The sequence below is a fragment of the Pinus tabuliformis genome, chromosome 5_2, assembly GCF_031772625.1.
Source record: "Pinus tabuliformis cultivar Carrire ecotype Pingquan chromosome 5_2, CPIR1, whole genome shotgun sequence".
NCBI classification, from domain to species: domain Eukaryota; kingdom Viridiplantae; phylum Streptophyta; class Pinopsida; order Pinales; family Pinaceae; genus Pinus; species Pinus tabuliformis.
In genome coordinates, this window is record NC_142306.1 from 362,708,777 (window position 1) to 362,729,133 (window position 20,357).

The window sequence follows — 20,357 nt, forward strand, 5'->3', positions numbered from 1 at the left end:
TCATAACTATTTAAGTATTAGTTTAAAAACATATACTTTTGGGTGTCACTAAAATACATAAAATTGATTCGAGTGGCTTAATTTATTAAAACAAAAAAAAATGTGTATTACCTTTCCTTACCAGTAAAAATGATTTATTTACTTAATTTGCTATTTCCCATTAAAATTATCTATTTAATTAATTTTCTATTTATAATGTAAACTTAAAATAAAAAAAATAAATATCATATGTAACAGATTAAAAAAAAAATGCCCAAACAAACAAAAGATTAAATTATATATAAAAAAATATAGAAATAAGAAATTATTTTGGTGAGTTAGGATACAGTATTAATAAATATTTTATATATATGTCATGGATTAATAAAATGACTTGAAAGATATTTTGTAATATAAAGTTGACTTTATATAGTGATAGTTTTAAATTGAAAATTTGATGCAAGACCATAATTATTGGAAGAGATAATTGATGGAATAATAATATTGTTATGAATCTAGTTATGGTTAGGCTAATGTGCTAATACATATAGATTAGTAGCTTTCTATGATTTTCGAAGCTGAGGTGGATGGAAGAAATTCTATTGGTCCATTCAATATGAACTCTTAGGTTAGGAAATTTATATGTTAGTTGTGTTTGTTGATCTTAATTTGTGTTTCATATGTTAGAAAGGAAAGACAATAGGTGAGGAGAATTATATGGAAATTGAAAAAAAGAATTGTGAATTAACTAATAAACCATGAACTTGATTAATTTTCACTTAGTGTTCATGATTGGATTGATAATATATTGGGACGTCATAACTTATGAAGTTGTCATTGAATAATCTTATCATTGGTATTTATTTTTATGGATTTTATCCCTACTTGAGAAAGTCGCATCATTTAACTATTTACTATCCAGTGTTTATGTGTGGTTATTTTTCTTTTACCTAGTAAGTTAAAGCTTCACCAGTCACACTCACTTAAGCCTACAATTTTGAGATTGTTATGGTAAGTTCGCTTTGAAATTTAGTCCAACATGATTATTATTGCACAAGCTCCTGCCAAGATTCCAATATTTAGCTTGGAATTCCTTTTCACGTGTTTTCAGAGTAAGGCTAAAATATTGAAATGAGACTTAGTTTTGAATTCTTTTTCCTGTATTTCTCGGTTAAGGCTATAATTATTGAAATTATGACGAAAAATTAAGTGTGAAGATTTATCTTGGAATTCCTTATTCTCTTCTTCGTTTAAAGGTTAAAATTTTGAAGTAATCGCTGCAAATCCTCCGCGATATTAAGCTTGTATTCTTCTCATTTATGGATCAGAAGTTAAATCTAAACAAGTTCAGGCAACTTTCCCTTATTATAATCTTGCATATGTGTCTGGTCAATCTTGCATATAGTAAATCTGGTCAGTCTTGTTTGCTGTTTAAAAGAGTTTTCTGGCAATCTCATACAAAGGAGGAGCCAACATTGAGGAACGAAACGAATGAGAAAAAAATACTGATGAACCTTGGGACCTTCGATGACGAATAGGAAGCCAATCGATTAACTTTCACAAGCCGGCACGATGCATAATGTGAAATGTTGATTGGGGGTTGGGTTTCTGTACACATGCAGGCAATTTTATGTCTTATCCAGGAAATCATTATGGCTAAAATGTATTGTAATTTAAGGGTTTTAATATGGTGTTGCCTTCGTGGGTGTGCTTGCAGGCTGGCCATCTTATTAATAAAAGGATTTTATTTTCTGTTTTGTGGAGGGATAACCTTCCCAGTCATCCGATTCGGTTCAGGGTTGGGTGGCGGTGTCTCTTCTTATTATGGTGTGGAATATTTCTTTGATGGTTTGATTTCTTAAATTTCATGGGAGTAATTATTTAATAGCCATAAAAATCTCAAGATACATTCAATAAATTTGTTTAACGATTTATTTTGTTATAAGTTATGATTTCTTAAACAGATACTTAAATATTTCACTCTACAGTCCAAAATTTCAATTTATCTTTATCATGAATCTGTATTGGTGTGACATATAATGATGAATAAATTTTCTTTCAAAATTTAAGTACCTTTTTAACACAATAATGCCACCAATATTCTTAATCTTTAATCATTCAAATTTAGATTATACATTGAGACAATTCTCTAAGATTTGTTTTGACATCATTATTACCCTCTAAGTCATGTTTTCCATGGTTTTATACTACAAAATTGTGATTTTTGATAATTTATGGTAAGTTATGGTTTAAGTATTGTGATTATTGATAATTTATGATAAAATATATCTTATTAAATTCATAAACTCTGATAATAACTTATTAACTTTGTTATTATTAGACTCTGATAATAATTATTATTGAGTATGTTGGTTCTTATTTTATGGGATGAATCTTGATATTCAGTTACAATAGTATTTCTCATACAAGGTCTCTATATCAATCATTTATTTTATAGTTCATCAACTTTCTTTTCATTAAATTTTGATAACTGATTTGGCTTTGGTAGATTGATATACTTGTTAAATGAGTCACCTAAGCGAAATTCTAAATTAGTCACCTAATTAAAGTTATATAGTTTTTTTATGACTTATCGATTCATTGGAACGGTATATAATCTTGTAATCTTGGATGGTGATAATCTACCCATAATTGACAATGTATAATTCTATGAAAGATTGCATTATTGATATGGTATGTTGGCATGTTTTTTTTGTAACAAATCTTTAATGCTGGTGTAACTACTCACCACTTGTTGATTTTAAAACACAGTTACATAGCACTTGAAGTATTTGGATAATTGAAGCTGAGATTTGTCACCAATTAAAGTGCTCTAAAATAGTGAAATCTGTTCCAATTCACAATGGGTAAACTCTGATATATTATTACCTTTAGATGATCATTGTTCACTAGCATCGGTTCATTATTTTACTGTTCAATGTTGATCATACTATTCACTAACTGGGCGGGCTACTATTCACTAATTGGGTTGGATTGTTGTTCTCATTGGGCCGGTTTATTTGATGATCTCGTGCGAGCCCATACGCATGAGGGAGAATAAGTAACACCATATGGGCTGGGGACAAAACTCAATCAACACTACATATGCCAGTGGTTCCTTTATCTTGTGTATAGCTCTTGATGGATAGCTCTTGAAGAGCTATAGGAGCATCTTGAGGAGGCCAAGTGCATGATGTTCTAGGCTAGGTGCCTGTTATTGGATTGGTATGATGAAGTCTGGAAGTGATGTAAAGGACTTCGATGCCTAGGGGCTGTGCGCCTTAGTAGTTGTGGAGGGAGTGGGCCAGCCTTGCGAGATGCCCGGGGTCATTGAGTACCAAATCAGATGCCTGCCTTGGGATAGATGAGGTCTGAGTTAGGCGCGAGCCTTGGGGCCAGCCTTGGACTAGGATATAGACCAGGTCAGGCTTATGCCTGGTGCCGAAAGCGGGAAAAAGGACAGAGATTCCTTAAGGTTTCCCGGGGTGTTGGGGACTTTCAATGCCTGCTGGTTATACTAGTTCAATAGAGGGTGTTGGCAACATGAAGTAAATTAAATAATAAATAAGTCAAATTAACTTCAGGACAAAGTTCCTTAAAGTGGGAGAGTATGTAATATCCCTTCCCTTAATAATAAATAATAAATAATAAAAATAATAAATAATAAATAATAATAAATAATAAATAATACAAAAATAATAATTAATAATATAAATAATAAATTAATGACTTAATAATAAAAATAATAAATCATAAATGTTAAATAATAAATGAGATTAAAAATATATACAAAGAAAATAAATAAAAATAAATATAGTAATAACCATACTAAAGCTCTAGATAAGAATAAATAGAAATAAAACAAGAAAACTATCAAAAAGGAGGAAATAAAAAAAGAAAGTTAAAAATCAAAAAAGAAAGTTGCATGTAGACACATGGAGTATGTGCATGTGGTTCCCCTTCCAATGTTTGTTCTATTTAATACATGGGAGGAAGATGAGAGGCGTTCCTGCATTCCATCATTCCGAGATTCTATTTTTCATTCTCTTGGGAGAATGGTATCCTAAGACTTAGGAGTGACTGGCAGTAGTACGTTGATTGAGGGCTCGGGGGTGGCCGATTGTTGCAAACCATTGCACGATTGAGCCTACGGTTGGGTGGAGAGTTGTCCCCAAAACCTTGTTGTCATCTGGAAAATGTTGATCATAGGTAACATAGGTATGTACTTATTTGTTGATTATGATTTTAATTAGGAAAATAATTTTATATTTACTTTGGATTGTTACATCCTGGAACAAATTCCAATTGGGTGTGGCAAAAAATAGTGAGGGTATAATTTCCTGCTTATTCTCATAGTAGGTTTCCCACCAATCCTTGATGTGGGGGGCGACTTTGAGAAATGAAAAAGTAATATTTTCCTCGCTGGAATAATCATGAACAAAAAATATCCTTGTAGCAGATTTAACCATTTATCTACGACATCTACATCTATCTGACCATCAAATATGGGGATGTTAAGGTTAACTTGTACCTTAAAGGGTGTGGTGCTTCTAAAGTAGCCACTGGAAGGAGATGCATCACCCTTGGGTAGCCGCTGAAGGATTTGGGAAAAGTTGTCCATCATTGCGTTCCTTTGTCACTCGAGGGTTTCTTCGAGCAAGATTTTGAAAAGATATCCTGCCCCCTTGTCTTTCTTCTCTTTTGCCATGGGATACCATCGAGATTTGTGAGGCTAGTCTTGCAAAGGTTCGACTAGTTCTAGCCCTAACTCCTTATATCCCTAAGAAAAACAGAGAAAGAGCAGATCGCTTTGATACCACTGATCCAAAATTAAACAGGGACAAAATGAATTATAGATATAACCATAAATACAACGATGCAAAAGAAATAACACTTCATTTCATTTATATCAAATATTGAAATATGTTTACAAGCAGAATGGAAATAAGACTAGCTCGGGTGATGGTAGCTTATCTCTGAGAAGAGATGTGGCTCCTAGATGCCTCTGAAATATGTTACAACGAGGCTCATAGGCCTATTTATATTGAGAAACATTGGAAAACCCTAAACATCCAAAAAACTAATCCTAGGAGACGAAATGCCAAAACTATGTGCCCCATTTGGGTAAATTGATACATCAACTTCCTGGGGTCGTAACTTTGGCATACGATCTCTGTTTGATGCATAAAACACCTTGTTAGAAAGATATATCTGAGGAATACAACTTCTAAGTGGAAAAATTCAGTCGATGACTGATTTGGTCCCCAATTTTTGCAAAAAAATGTCATTTAGGGCATCAAAATGGCTTCAAAAGTTGAGGACCCGAAAAAGTGCAAAAAATAGTAAACTATGCTACAATTAAGGAAACTGAAAAATTGAAAGAGACAATGGTGGGGATCTAGGTGGAATATTCGGGTGGCCTCCAACATCCACTTGGATCAGCAGTGGATCCGAAGAAGATAAGGGCTATCATGGAGTAGGAAGCTCTTAGAAATTTGGATGAGGTAAGATGATTCATGTGACTAGCAGTTTACTATAGGAGGTTCATCAAGAACTTCGCACAGATTTCTTATCCTATCACATCATTGCAAAGGAAAGGTAAGAGGTTTGAATGGACACACAAATGTGCAACAAGTTTTGAGCATCTAAAATAGTTGTTGAAACATGCTGCAGTGTTAAATATCGCAGATCCAGACAGAGAGTTTATGGTATGTACAAATGCTTGCAAGAGAGGGATTGGTGGAGTCCTTATGAAGGAAGGATAAGTAGTGTGATATCATTCACAGAAACTAAATGAGCCTGAGAAGAACTATATGACACATGATCTTGAGTTGGTAACAATCATTCATGCATTGAAGATGTGGAGGCACTATCTTCTTGGTAGACAATTTGTATTGATGGGTGACCACATTGGATTAAGGTATCTATTTGACCAACCGAATCTGAACGTTAGGAAAGCTAGATGGTTGGCCACAATCAGTGAGTTTGACTTTGAGATTAGGTATGTTAAGGGTAAAGAGAACAGGGTTGCATATGCTCTTAGTAGGTGGATACAGGTGAATCATATAGCAACTATGAGCTCTTATGGAATAGATTTACATGATAAGATCTTGTAGGAAGGTTAGCAGAATGTCAGGAACATGGAGTTTAGACACAGGTTGCAATAGAGTATAGGTACAGGTATAGGTGTAGGTATCGGTATACAGGATGTGGACTATTGTCTCACAACAAATGACTTGGTCATATTTAGGTACAAGATATATGTGCCAGACAACAGTGAGCTCAAGAAGGTGATCTTGAGGGAGTTTCATGCGAAAGCATATTTAGGTCTCCCAAGCTATCAGATACACTAACAACAGTGAAGAGGTTTTATTATTGGACGAATTTGAAAAGAGATGTGGCAGATTTAATGGCTAGGTGCTTGGATTGTTAGCAGGTGAAGGCAGAGTGGAAGAATCCAGGTGGACTGCTATAGCCAATTCCAATTCTAGAGTGGAAATGGGAGGTCATTTCCATGGACTTTATCACAAGTTCTCTGATGACATCTAGGTAGCATGATTCCATGATGGTTGTGGTGGACATGTTGATGAAGGTATAACACTTCATTCCAGTAAAGTCTACATTCTCGATGAATGATGTAGCATAGGTCTTCATCAAAGATGTTGTGAGATTGCATGATGTTCCGCAGAATATTGTGTCAGACAGGGATGCAAAGTTCACTTCCAAGATTTGGAAGGATTTGTTTGGAGGTTTAGGTATGAAATTGGCTTTCAGTATAACTTATCCTCCGCAGACAGATGGACATACAGAGAGGGTCAACATGATATTAGAGGACATGTTGAGGATGTATGCGATACAGCAACAACGAAAGTGGGAAGAGTCTCTTCCACTAGTAGAATTTTCTTAAAATAATGGGTATTAGGAATATTTTAGGATGATGTTGGGTTGTGTTCTATTCTTTCCATGACTAGCCCACGTAGTTAACCGGGGGGTTAGAGGGGGGGCGGAGCACCCCTTTCATTGCGTCGATTGTGTAGCAGGGGGGGTCATAGGGGTTTGAGGTGTACCCGTAACCCCACTTTATGGGGTCCGGGGTAGCGCCACAGAAAATTTTGGTTTTGGACCCTATGTTAGGTTGGGCGGATTCACCTATGGTTTCGTGCATGTTTTTCGCACATGTTTTTGGACGCAATGGTTTTTGGTCCATGGTATTGGACACAATGTTTTTCAGCCAATGGTATTGGATGCTTGAGCATGTATAAATATGTATTATAACATTGAAAGAAACATAATGAAAAATCAAGCTAGTAGTCTCGATTTTGGGATCCAGGGGAAAATCTCTGTGTATATGTGTTTTATGTGTTATGCTCTTGCTTTGTTTATTTTTTGTCTTTAAGAATTAGTATGCAGGTAATTTCTGTACAGGGTTAAAACCTACATTTGGTATCAAAGTAGATTTGGGTTCAAGGGGACACCTTTGTTGCTGAGGGGTTTCACTCAGGCCTGTGGTAGACCTTGTTCAGTGGGAGATCTGCGAGATCTATTTTGGTGGTGAAAGAAGATGGCGAGCAGTGGGAAGATAGAGATCGAGAAATTTAATGGTCAGAGTTTTGAGTTGTGGAAACTCAAGATGGAGGATCTGTTGGTGGATAAAGATCAGTGGATTGCGGTAGATCCGGGTACTAAACCAACAGGAGTGTGAGATGAAGAATGGAAGAAGTTGGATCAGAAGGCAAAGAGCATAATACGATTATGTGTCTCAGATTCAGTATTGTTGAATGTATCAGGGGAAGCTACGTTGAAGGCTTTGTGGGACAAGTTAGGGACTTTGTACCAATGTAAGTCTCTGGTGAATAAACTGTTCCTACAGAAAAAGCTGTATAACCTGAGGATGAAAGATGGAGACTCGGTGACAGAGCATTTGAACGCATTTAATACTGTGGTAAGTCAATTAGCATCTGTTGATATTAAAATTTCAGATGAAGATAAGTGCATCAGTTTGTTGTGTTCTCTACTAGATTTGTGGGATAGTCTAGTTATTGCAATAGGTAGCAATGCAGCTGCATTGCAGTTTGATGAAATAATCTCAGCCTTGCTGACGGAGGAGATGAGATGGAAAAATATGGAGAGCCAGAATGGTGATGCCTTGTTTGTACGAGGACGGTCGCAGAACAGAAACAAAAATAAGTCATCGAGTGGGAGATCTAAATCTGGAGGGAGATCTAAATCTCGAGGAAAACCTGTAAAGGTGGTGTGCTAGAAATGCGGAAAGGAAGGCCACTTTAAAAGGGATTGTAAATCTAAAGCTCCTGACAAAGGAAAGAGATCTGATGAGGCTCCTTCTGCAGAGGCGAAAACCACCTCAAATGAATGTGGGGATGTTTACTTGGCTTCTTCAAGTACACATGTAGATCATGAGGCATGGTTGATTGACTCAGGTGCATCCTTTCACTTCACTCCCCATAGAGAGTGGTTCTACGAGTATGAGAAATATGATTGTGGTGATGTATTCTTGGGGGATGACAGGAAGGCTAGAATCATTGGTCATGGAAAAGTAAATTTGAAGTTGCAAGGTGGAAGGGTTAGAACGCTTTCACGTGTTCTACATATTCCTGCATTAGCCAGAAATCTAATTTCTATAAGCAAGCTAGATGATGCAGGTGTAAAAACAATGTTCGAGAAGGATACCTGCAAAATGGTTCATGGATCACTAGTATTGATGCGAGGAGTTCAGATTGGAACTCTGTACAAGCTGCAAGGTAGCACTGTTATTGATGGGCGCAATAGTTCTATGGTTCCTGAAAGTGGAGCAGAAAATCTAGTGGTCTCTGGAGAGAAGACCATGCTTTAGCATCAAAGGCTTAGACATATTGGAGAGAAGGGCCTTTGAATACTTCATGGTAAGGGTATGGTAGAAGATATGAGTAATAGGTCTTTGGATTTTGATTTCTGTGAAAATTGTGTATATGGGAAGCATAATCGGATGAGTTTTCCCTCTAGTGGTAAGAGGGAAAAATAGATATTAGAGCTTGTGCACAATGATGTCTTTGGACCTGTGAAGGTTCCATCACTGGGTAAGTCTGTGTACTATGTATCATTTATAGATGACTTCTCAAGGAATACATGGATATATTTCCTTAAGAAGAAATATGAAGTCTTTGACAGGTTTAAAGAATTTAAGCCTCTGGTGGAAAACCAGACAGAGAAGAAGATAAAGGTGCTGAGGACAGATAATGGTGGAGAGTTTTGCAGTAAGGAATTTGAAGAATTCTGTAAGAAGTGTGGTATATCATTGCAAGAGACTACTCCATATACACCTCAACAAAATGGAGTTGCAGAAAGAATGAACAAGACGTTGATGGAAAGGGTAAGAAGCATGCTTAGTGGTGCCGGGTTAGGACAAGAATTCTGGGCAGAGGCGGTGGATACTGCATGTTACCTGGTCAACAGGTCACCTTCATCAGCGTTGAAGGATAAGACTCCATAAGAGGTATAGACTGGTAAGAAACCCTCTCTTTCTCATCTAAGGGTATTTGGATGTGATGCATATGTACATGTTCCAAAGGAGAAAAGAACCAAGTTGGATAGTAAAGCTGAAAAGTGCATCTTTATTGGGTATAAGGATGGTTTAAAGGGTTATAAGCTTTGGAACCCAGTAACAAGGAAGGTTGTGTACAGCCGAGATGTGGTGTTCAGAGAGGTGAAATATGTTATTAAACATGAAGTCCAACCAAAGGAGCCTAAGAAGATAGAGTTTGAGCTAAAGGAGGAAGAATCAGACTCTACAGCAAAGGAGGAATCAGAAGATGAAGAGCCACAAACTCCGACTATGAGAAGATCAGTTCGAGAAAGAAGGCAGCCAGAAAGGTATAGTCCATCTACTTTTTGTTCAAATTTTTCTTTGTATGTTACTGATGATAATTCCAGAACTGTGAAAGAAGCAGTGGATCCAGAGGATGGAAAACTCTGGAAGGAGGCCATGGTTGATGAAATGGCATCTTTGCACAAAAATGAGGCTTGGGATCTGGTGGAGTTTCCGGCTGGAAGGAAACCCATTGGCAACAAATGGGTGTTCAAAAAGAAGACAAATGCAGAAGAAAACGTGGAGAAATACAAAGCTTGGTTGGTAGCAAAAGGTTATTCCTAGGTGCTGGGAATTGATTCTGGTGATATTTTTTCTCCTCTTGCCAAGGTAACTTCTATTAGATTACTTTTATCTGTTGTTGCTGCTTTTGATTTTGAAGTAGAACAGATGTATGTGAAGACAACATTTCTTCACAGGGATCTGGAAGAGGAGATCTACATGAAGCAACCTGAAGGCTTTACGATGAAGGGTAAGAAAGAACTAGTATGCAAGTTAAAGAATTCTCTGTATGGGTTAAAACAGTCACCAAGGATGTGGTATCAGAAATTTGATACATTTATACGGGGACTTGGCTTCACCAGAAGCAAAGAAGATCACTTTGTGTATTTTAAATTAATTGGTGACCGTGTTATTTATCTGGTCTTGTATGTGGATGATATGTTGCTGGTTGGAAATGACAAAGAAATTATCCAAGATTTGAAGACCCAATTGTCCTCCAAATTCAACACGAAAGATCTTGGTGCTACAAACTATATTTTGGGCATGGAAATTAAAAGATATCGTACAAAGAGGAAGCTCTGGTTAAACCAGAGGAAGTATGTTGAGACAATACTGCAGAGGTTTAATATGCAGGATAGTAAACTGGTGAAGGTTCCTATTCCTGTAGGTGTGAGGTTATCTGCTGAACAGTGTCCCAAGATACAAGAAGAGGAAGAGAACATGTCCCGTGTTCCATATGCAAGTGTAGTCGATAGCATGATGTATGCAATGGTCTATACTAGACCAGACATTGCACATGCAGTGGGAGTATTGAGCAGGTTTATGTCAAAACCAGGGAAGGAGCATTGGACAGCAGTGAAGAGGGTTTTCAAGTATTTGCGTGGCACTAGTGATTATGGTTTGTGCTACCAAGGAAGACCAAGATTGGACAGAGTGTTGAATATTCATGGCTTTGTTGATGTAAACTGGGTTGGAGATCTGGATCAGAGAAGATCTACAAGTGGGTATGTGTTTAACCTATTTGGAGGTGCAGTCAGTTGCATGAGTAAGAAACAATCTGTAGTGGCATTATCAACTACAGAGGCAGAATACATGGCATCCACTCATGCAAGCAAGGAAGCAGTTTGGTTGTAGAGATTGTGTTCAAGTATGGGGTTAGTATAGGAAGCTATAAGGATAGATTGTGACAGCCAAAGTGCAATTTTCTTGGCAAAGAACCCTGCATATCATTCAAAGACAAAGCACATTGATGTTCAGTATCACTTTGTGAGGGATATGATAGAAGACAAAAAGGTATTGCTAGTAAAGGTGGACACTTTGAAGAATACTGCAGATGCATTGACAAAATCTGTGAGCTCTGAGAAGTTCTCTTGATGTAGAGAAAAAATGGGCATTTCAAGGCTGGAAAAATGACTAAGCTCTCTTGTGGCCCCCTATGGAAAGAAAACAACAAGTGGGAGAATGTTGGGTTGTGTTATATTCTTTTCATGACTAGCCCACGTAGTTAACCGGGGGGTTAGAGGGGGGGCGTAGCACCCCCTTTGTTGCGTCGATTGTGTAGCGAGGGGGGGTCACAGGGGGTTTGAGGTGTACTCGTAACCCCACTTTATGGGGTCCGAGGCAGCGCCCCGGAAAATTTTGGTTTTGGACCCTATGTTAGGTTGGGCGGACCCACCTATGGTTTTGTGCATGATTATCACACATGTTTTTGGACGCGATGGTTTTCTGTCCATGGTATTGGATGCTTCAGCATGTATAAATATGTATTATAACATTGAAAGGAACATAATGAAAAATCAAGCTGGTAGTCCAGGTTTTGGGATCCAGGGGAAAATCTATGTGTATATGTGTTTTATGTGTTATGCTATCGCTTTGTTTATTTTCTACGTTTAAGAATTCGTATCTAGGTAATTTCTGTACAGGGTTAAAACCTACAGATGAGTCTATTTGAGGAATTGTATGGGAATAATTGCAATACACCCATCAGTTGGAGTGATCTAGTTAACAGGGTGTTGATTGAACCAAACATGTTGGTGGAAATGGAATAGGAAATGCAGGGAATCAAGAAGAATTTGAAAGAAACATAGGATATGTAGAAGATCTATGTAGATCATAACAAGTTGTTTAAGGAGTTTCAGGTTGGGGAATAGGTGTACTTACGTATCAAGCTAAATAAGAGCTCCTTGTGGATTGGATCATGTGCCAAGCCGACACCTCAGTTTTGTGGACCTTTCAAGATTCTTGAAAGGATTGGACCAGTAGCCTATCGAATTGCACTTCCTTCGATAGTGAGATTCCATGATGTTTTCCATGTGTCATTGCTTAAGAAGTATGTTAAATATGTTGATCATGTGATTGACTAGTTTGTATTACAGGTGGAGCTATAAGGAGAATTCTAGTCGGAACCTCAGTGCATTATGGAGAGAAAGATGGTCATGCTCTAGAACCAAGAAATCGAGTAGGTTAAACTATAGTGGATGTACTTTGGGCTTGATGAAGCTACATGGGAGATCGTGGATCAGATGTAGGCTATGTATCCTTCTCTATTTGCTGGTTGACAGTATGTTTTGGTATATGTTTTTGTATGATGTTTTGGTATATGTACATATGTATATAGATGTAAATACCATCATGAGTTATTAGAAAGATCCAATAAGAGTTATGGGTGTCATGTCATTATGATGTTATATTTTTCATGTTGTCATGCTAGTTTTCTTCTCAACAGGTTGATCATTGTAAATATTGCATTGAGCTAAGTTATAAAGATCCATGGGCAGTATGTTTTGTTTACAATAGTCTTGTGGTTGTGGGTGTTGTTGAACATCGATGATGGTGTTCTCCAAAGGAGGAGGGTTTTGTAACAACCTATTATAGTATTCAAAAGCCCCCCATTTATATTTTATTTAGTTATTAATAAATAATGGGGACCCTTCTTTGATTTTAAAAAGATTCTTCAAAATTCAATAAAGATGAGACATTTTTTGGATTTGTTATAAAATTTGATAGTCTTGAATGTTTCCCCTTATCAGAACCCACATATCAGAGCTCCACTTTTAAAAAATGTTATGATAAACATAAACCCTGATAAGACCTCTCTCATAAAAGATTAAAGTTCCATTCGAAAAATTCCATCGGATCCTTATTGTATCGTAACTTCCCTTTTGAGAAAGCTATGATAAAGCCCCTCTCTGATATGACTTCCCTGATGATTTCTTTATTTATTAAATGGATTTCACTAAGGTTTATCATAAGTCATGCATGCCTGCTTATAAATAAATGTTATAATTGTCTTTTGGTCCCACAAATGTCATTTATTATATCGACACTCACAATATTGTAACTTTTGTAATGTGACACTTCCGATATTTCACACTTCCGATGTCTCACACCTCCGATGCCCTTCACTTTTGACATCTCTCATTGCCGATACCTCCAATATTAGTATTAAACATCTCTATCAAAATTTACACATCAGAAGCCTGTTCCTTAAACACCTGATATGACTCCTCCGATATGCCACCTATGATATGAATTTCCTGATATCATTTCCCGCCTCTTTTCAATAATTGTTACCTCACCGGAATCCCTTATCTTTATAACTTTAGAACTTAGATTTTCCACATTAAAATGTTACACACACACACACACACACACACACACACACACTTCTCCCTTATATTGGAAGTAAAAGCATATATCGATGTGATCGAATCTCTCTCACTATATACACACACACATTGAATTAGTTTTGTTATTACTATTTTGTAAATAGTTATATGTAAACAATATTCTTTGAAATAGAAAGCACATATTATGCATATTATAATATTTTATGTATAACCCACATCATTTATTTTTTATGGCTTACAATAATTTTTTTTTGTTTATTCCGTTGAGAGGGGCATTCTTCATTGTAGTATGAGGGATATGTGTAATTACTATCATTCTCAATGTTGAGTTGACATGTGTTTGTTTTAAAATAAAATTAAAATACTCATTAAATAAAAAAACAAGGTCAACTATAATAAAAATTAGAAATGGATTAATGTATGTGGTTAACTTTAATTAAAAGTATGATAAAATATCAACAATTCCATTTTAGGTAAATTCTTGATATGATAATCTAAAAGAGATATGGTAAAAATATTTCACTCTCACTATTAGCCATAAATAAAATATTCCATGTCCATGTGAAGTAACATAGTTTTATATTAATTTTAAAAGGATATAATGTAATTAAAAATAAAAGGAAATGTTATATTTTCACTTTTAATTATGTGAATAATATGTATATTTTTTTATACATTAAAAAAATATTGCAGTACAATATTTAGATAAATTATTTTAATATTTAGGTTAATGAAATAAATTATTTGAATATCCATGTTAATTAATTTATTTCAATATCAACTATCTATCTATCTATCTATATATATATATATATATATATATATATATATATATATATATATATATATATATATATATATATATATACAAGGAAGGGAAAAAAAGATTAAGTATTTACTAATAAGAGTCAGACGTACAATTAATTTAATTTTTAATATAGAATTAATATGCAACATTTAAAAAATATTATTAATAATAAAAAATTCAATGTCAGTTATTAACAATTTTTTTTTGTGTGTAAAGGTTCACCTTTTCATTATGCCATCAATAATTTACAACTAGTTTGTCCTTGCATTATTGATTTGCTCGATGGGAAACCATACCAATAACACAAGTTTAGAGTCTTGAGATTACTGAGGTTTTTCTTTACAAGAGAATTTGACATGACAAAGACTATGTTATAAGTGTGCGGAGGATAGGAACGCAAGTCTTCACTCATGATGAATTTGCTGCTATCTTGGAAACTACTACCAAAATTCAAGTTGTTGTTACCTTTGAGGTTGTTGTTTCCTTGGAAACTGTTGTTGCCTTTAAGGTTGTTGTTTCCTTGGAAACTTCTATTACCTTGGAAGATGTTGTTACACAGGAAACTATTGTTACCATGGAAGTTGTTGTTTCCTTTGAAACTACTGTTGTCTTGGAACCTATTGTTACTTAGTAAAATTTTGTTACCTTGGAGACTATTGTGTCCTAGGAAACTATCATTACCACGAAGGTTGTTGTTTCCTTGGAAGTCGTTGTTGCTTTGGAGACTGTTGTTACCTTGGAAATTGTTGTTACCATGGAAACTGTGAGTCCCTGTCACCATAATCTCAACTGACCAGAACATATAGCTCAACTCCCTATAAACAAGTCGGTCTATATTATTCTAACCCTCACCAACCATTATGGCCCTAAACGTACTGAAATGTCGACCCCTTTGAATATGATGGCCCTTCATCATTGTATCAAATTCACTGTACTCTTCATCTACATTGAATGGGATGCAAGGAAATATCGTTTTAACGTGTGATGATTAACTTGTAGTGTGTAAAAATCCGCAACAGTCATTTCAATAGGATCAACTCTGTTCAGCGCCCTCCATGGGGGAGAGACCCACCTAGCAATATCCTCATAGGTCACTGTTAGTGACATTGGGATTGGTAGGGACCAATTTAGCTCCAAAGAAGTGGTGTGAGTATTCAGAGCATGGTTGGCCATATGATCAACTAACTTATTATCGGTCCTTCAAACATGAGAGAGAATGGGAGCCTTGATCCTTCTAAGAAGATCAAAGACCCTTTGGAGATGGGATTCCAAGTTCCAACTCGAGGAGGCCTTAGATAGCGGTGTGCCATTCTGTGTTTTTTTCATAATGGAGATGAGAAGGAGTGAATCACCCTCTATAATCAACTAGTTTTGATTCATTTTTATAGTGACATACAAACTAAATTTTAAACCCTACAATTTGCCTTCATTATTGGTAAGGACAACTAGCGTGCCAACTTAGACCAAAATAATACTTCTTGCACTATTGCTGAGAACTCCACCATAGCTAATAGGACCAAGATTTCCCCTCAAGGCCCCATCAAAGTTTATTTTGAGGAGGCCTTCTAGTGGAGGAGACCAAAACGATGGACTTGAGGCCTGGGGTCTGGAAAGCGTGCTAACAAGGGGTGGAAAGCACTAATGGATATTTAATTCATGAGGAATGACTTTCTCATTAGGGTGATAGTCCCAATATTCAGAGTTCCATTAGTGGGTTGTAATGGTTTCATTCATATATAATGGCTTGCCGATCTATATCAAGATATGGGGCTTGATTCTTGAAAAGTTGAGTGTTCCTTTCTTTCCAGATGATCTAAAGAGTAAATCCATGAGTGAGTTGCCATATACTATTAAGGATGGGGTTCTTATAGGGTAGGGTGTTCCAACCTTTGATGTTGAGAGGGATTGAAGAAGGGCATTGGTCAAGTCCTTGAAAGGCCTTGGTCAGACACTCCCATATACTAGTCATGAAAATGCAATCCAAAAAGATATGCTAAAGAGTTTCCTTGTATGATCTACATAGAGGACATGTTGAAGGACCAATGAAAACTTGGTTCCTAATATTCTCCCAGGTTATTGTTTTCTTATTATTGAGAAGCCAAAGAAAAAGGGTTACTTTTAGCCAATGCTTCAATTTCCATAAATGTCTTCGGTTGCAGCTCATTTTACTTTTATATATGTGTAGGAAAAATGTATAGACATTTATCTATTAAAAAAAAGAAAAAAAGAAAAAGAAAGCAAGACAAAACATTTTGATTAATGGTGGACTAAACTACTTTAATAAAGTTTTATCATAGTATTAATGTAAAATAGGTGGGCCCAAGTCGATAGCAGAATGTCGGAGCCAAAGCATAAGTTTTGAGAACATTATTGAAGCATGATGGGAGATGGAAATGGAACTCGTGAGATGGAGAAAACCCGACGTCACTACATGCCTGATGGTTAGCTCTCCCAATGCCCCCGTAAAGACTTTTCAGTGTCGCTCTGATTAACAGATCAACGACTAGTATTGGTTGGGGGGGGACTCTGTCGGGTTTTTTTTCGTACTAGAGTCTGCCCCTATATGACCTCAACAAGTGAGCGGGTTTCGTCAGAAGGAAAGCATGAATGTTTTTTATTTGTTTTACCATTGCACTGTCATCGCTTCTCCTCCAACTTGTTTTCTACCAAAGGCCCAGTCTTTACTTCAGCTCAGTAAATATGTCAAAGTTGGTGATTGGTTTCAATTTGAAGATTATTCAGAGATCAGATTATATGGAGAAGAATTTTCCCCTTATAGACTTCCAACGTTTGTGCCTATGAGACTATTTTCATTGGAGTTCATTAGATAGAGATTGAATGTAGATCAAATACATTTTGTTCCATCAAAAAAGGGGTGCTTATTTAAATTTCCAAAGACAGTGGGAGCTTTCATTGTAAATAATAGACAAGCTATAGGAGAAGTGCAGAAAGCACTTGAAAATATGAATTTACAACTGGGTGAAAAGTGGACATATGACCCACATCACATTATTTCAAACAGGAGGGTAGAAAATTCATATGCTCTCTTTATACATGAAGTTAGACCAGAGATGGAGAAATTGGCCAATGGAGGGAAAAATAGTTTGATAGGAGGTATGGAAATCGAGACTCCTCATCAGAGTGAGAAAAATTTAAAAAGAAGTAGTGAGGATGTCATTGACTTAGAAGAAGAAACAAACATAAGCTAAAATAAGGCTAAGTTATATGAATGTGGCAGTTCATCATCAGTTATAGGTTTTCAACTGTAGTTAGGGGAAGTTGTTTGTACACCTTCTTCTCTTGTTCCAAAAGAAACTAGCTAGAGTTCAGTGTCAATGATTAAACATATGTACTCTCAAATTGAAGAAAGAAATAGGAAGGTTAGAGAAAATATGGAATCCCAGGTGGAGGCACAATTTGTTTCAGATTATCAAACTAGACTGCTTTCTGCTATGGATTTGGAGAGGAACCAACTTAAACTAGCATTCTCTCACCCTTCTGCCTTAAGTGTATCTTCTTCTTCTGGTTTCAAGACTGTCAACTTGACAGTGGATGCTAGGGAAATCCCTCTGCCTAACAAAATTAATTTGCATAGGCAGTCTAGGGAATTAATTTATAATGATTTAAGGAAGACCTCCTTGGCTACTAGTAGAGAAGAAAATCTATTAGGAAATGTGCTTAATCAATTAAAGTTGGAAAAATATAACTCTAGATATTTAACCACTCAGAATAAAGAGCTAAAGAAGACGATTGTTAAGATTGGAGTAAATCTAAAGGAAAAAAGTGTTGTTCAACAATTATTGTAGGGAGCAGAAACATAAGTCCAAGTGTTAAGGAATAAATTTAAGATGCCTGCAATAGAATGCACAATGGCTTCACAAGTGGCACATGTGGAAAAGGGGAAATAAGCTTTGACTAAGGAGTTGATAAAGAGGAATGATGAAATTTCCAAGGTGAAGGAAATAAAAACTGTTTTACAGCTGAAAATTGACTCTCATGTTTGTACCATTGTAATACCAGCTGATTCGGAGGACCCATCTAATAAGCTGACCATAGTCATGATCGAAATGAATATATCTAAAAATGAAATGAATAAAGTGCAGAGGGACTACGAGATTGTCTTAAAATTCATAAAGGAAAATGAAGGAGAAATAAAAATGTCTAAAGAAAATGCAGAAAAATAGGAATGAATTTCAAGCTGCTTCTTAGGAAATCAAGGAATTAAAAGAGAAGGTGAAGGGGAATATGTCCCTTATTCAGGCTAGAGAAATCCTATGGAATGACATCATTGATACTGTTAGAAACATCTGAGAGTCATTTTCCATAGTAGAAGAAGAAAATATCATCATAAGAGATTGGGAAAATTTAATTATGGAAAATAAACAAAAATTACAACAAAGAGCTCATTGCACAAAGAAAATGATTGATTTCCTTAATTCAAGAACTTCTTAGTAGTTAAGGGAATTAGGAGTTAAGAGAAAACTAAATATGTTCTAGAAATAAATAAAATGATTCTGAAGAACCTCTACAAGAAGAAAACATAGAAAAATTAACGGTCCAGATTAAAGAAGATGTAATGAATTTCAACACTAATTTGGATAAGAGGACTAGAGCAGTTTTTCCTTCATGCTGGGACCAACAAGGTAATTTATTACCCTGGGAGACTTATGAAACTTTTTTGATGGAGACAAAAAGAAAAATAGGATCAACTCATGATAGAACAACAATGTTGAAGGGAGCTACTATTGTAAACTATTTGCAAAGGGATTTTAAGCTATTGTCATTGATGAGAACTCTTTTTGTGGGAAAACCAACTTATAGCAGAATCACTAACTTCACGATGGCACCCACAAGGTTTGTCAAGAGTCCCAGTTTAGATGGAGTTGTGTGGAAAAAATGCAGAGAGTGGATGTCACCAACAATAGCAAGTGTAGAAGCATGACCTTCATTTGTAGCTCAATCTCAAATCACCAAATGAAGTAGTGCCACCTATCATATAAAATTTTTGTCATATATTTCGAATTATGTATTAATGTTTTCTATTTTCATGATGTAAAGTTCGAAAGAACTATTAATTCTAAATTAGTTTAGGAAGTTATGCAGTTTTGGTAGTTGAAAGTTTCTTAACTGTCCTTTTGAAATTTTGTATAAATCTAATTCAGAAAGAGAAATGAGGGTTCCGAGTTTTGGACCTCAGAAGCAGCAAATGCTTATATCTTTCAATCTTCATGTGGATTTGAATAAAGTATTTGAAGTGATTCTAGACACCTTTTGAGTACAAATTTGTTTCCTGTTATCTTCATTTTATGTTTTTCTTCACAGAAATGAGTAATGAAGTTGTTGGCCTTTAATTTTACAATTATGTAAAATCAATTTCCTGTATGTTAAAATTAAAAGTTCCTTAATCATGCTCTTCTCTTTTCTATGTATCATCTCTTGCTAATTCCATGTGTATTCTAAAGCTGAAAACAAAGATTCCACATTAAGCAGCGTGTGTTGGAAACTTTCCACCATCTTTTTTAACTTCTCTTTCAAAAAATTTGTATTTTAAATCAGAAGGCCACTTGAAATAATTGTTCCTATCCATTGAAGATCAAGAAGCATTGTCATTTAGTCATAATTTTTGGGGTTTGAACAATGGGACAACAAACTCATCTTTTCATAGTTTTAAAAAAATGTCTTGGGCACTGACCTCTCTTCAGTCGGAGGTTGTCTTCCAAGGTACAACATCTCCAATCGAGGTCAACTTGATTATAAGGATTTGAACATAGGAGTTTATAGGCTTCCTTTACATTGTAGTTCCCCATCATGCCAGATCCCCATCTAAGTATGTGTAACAACCCTGGTAAAAATATAT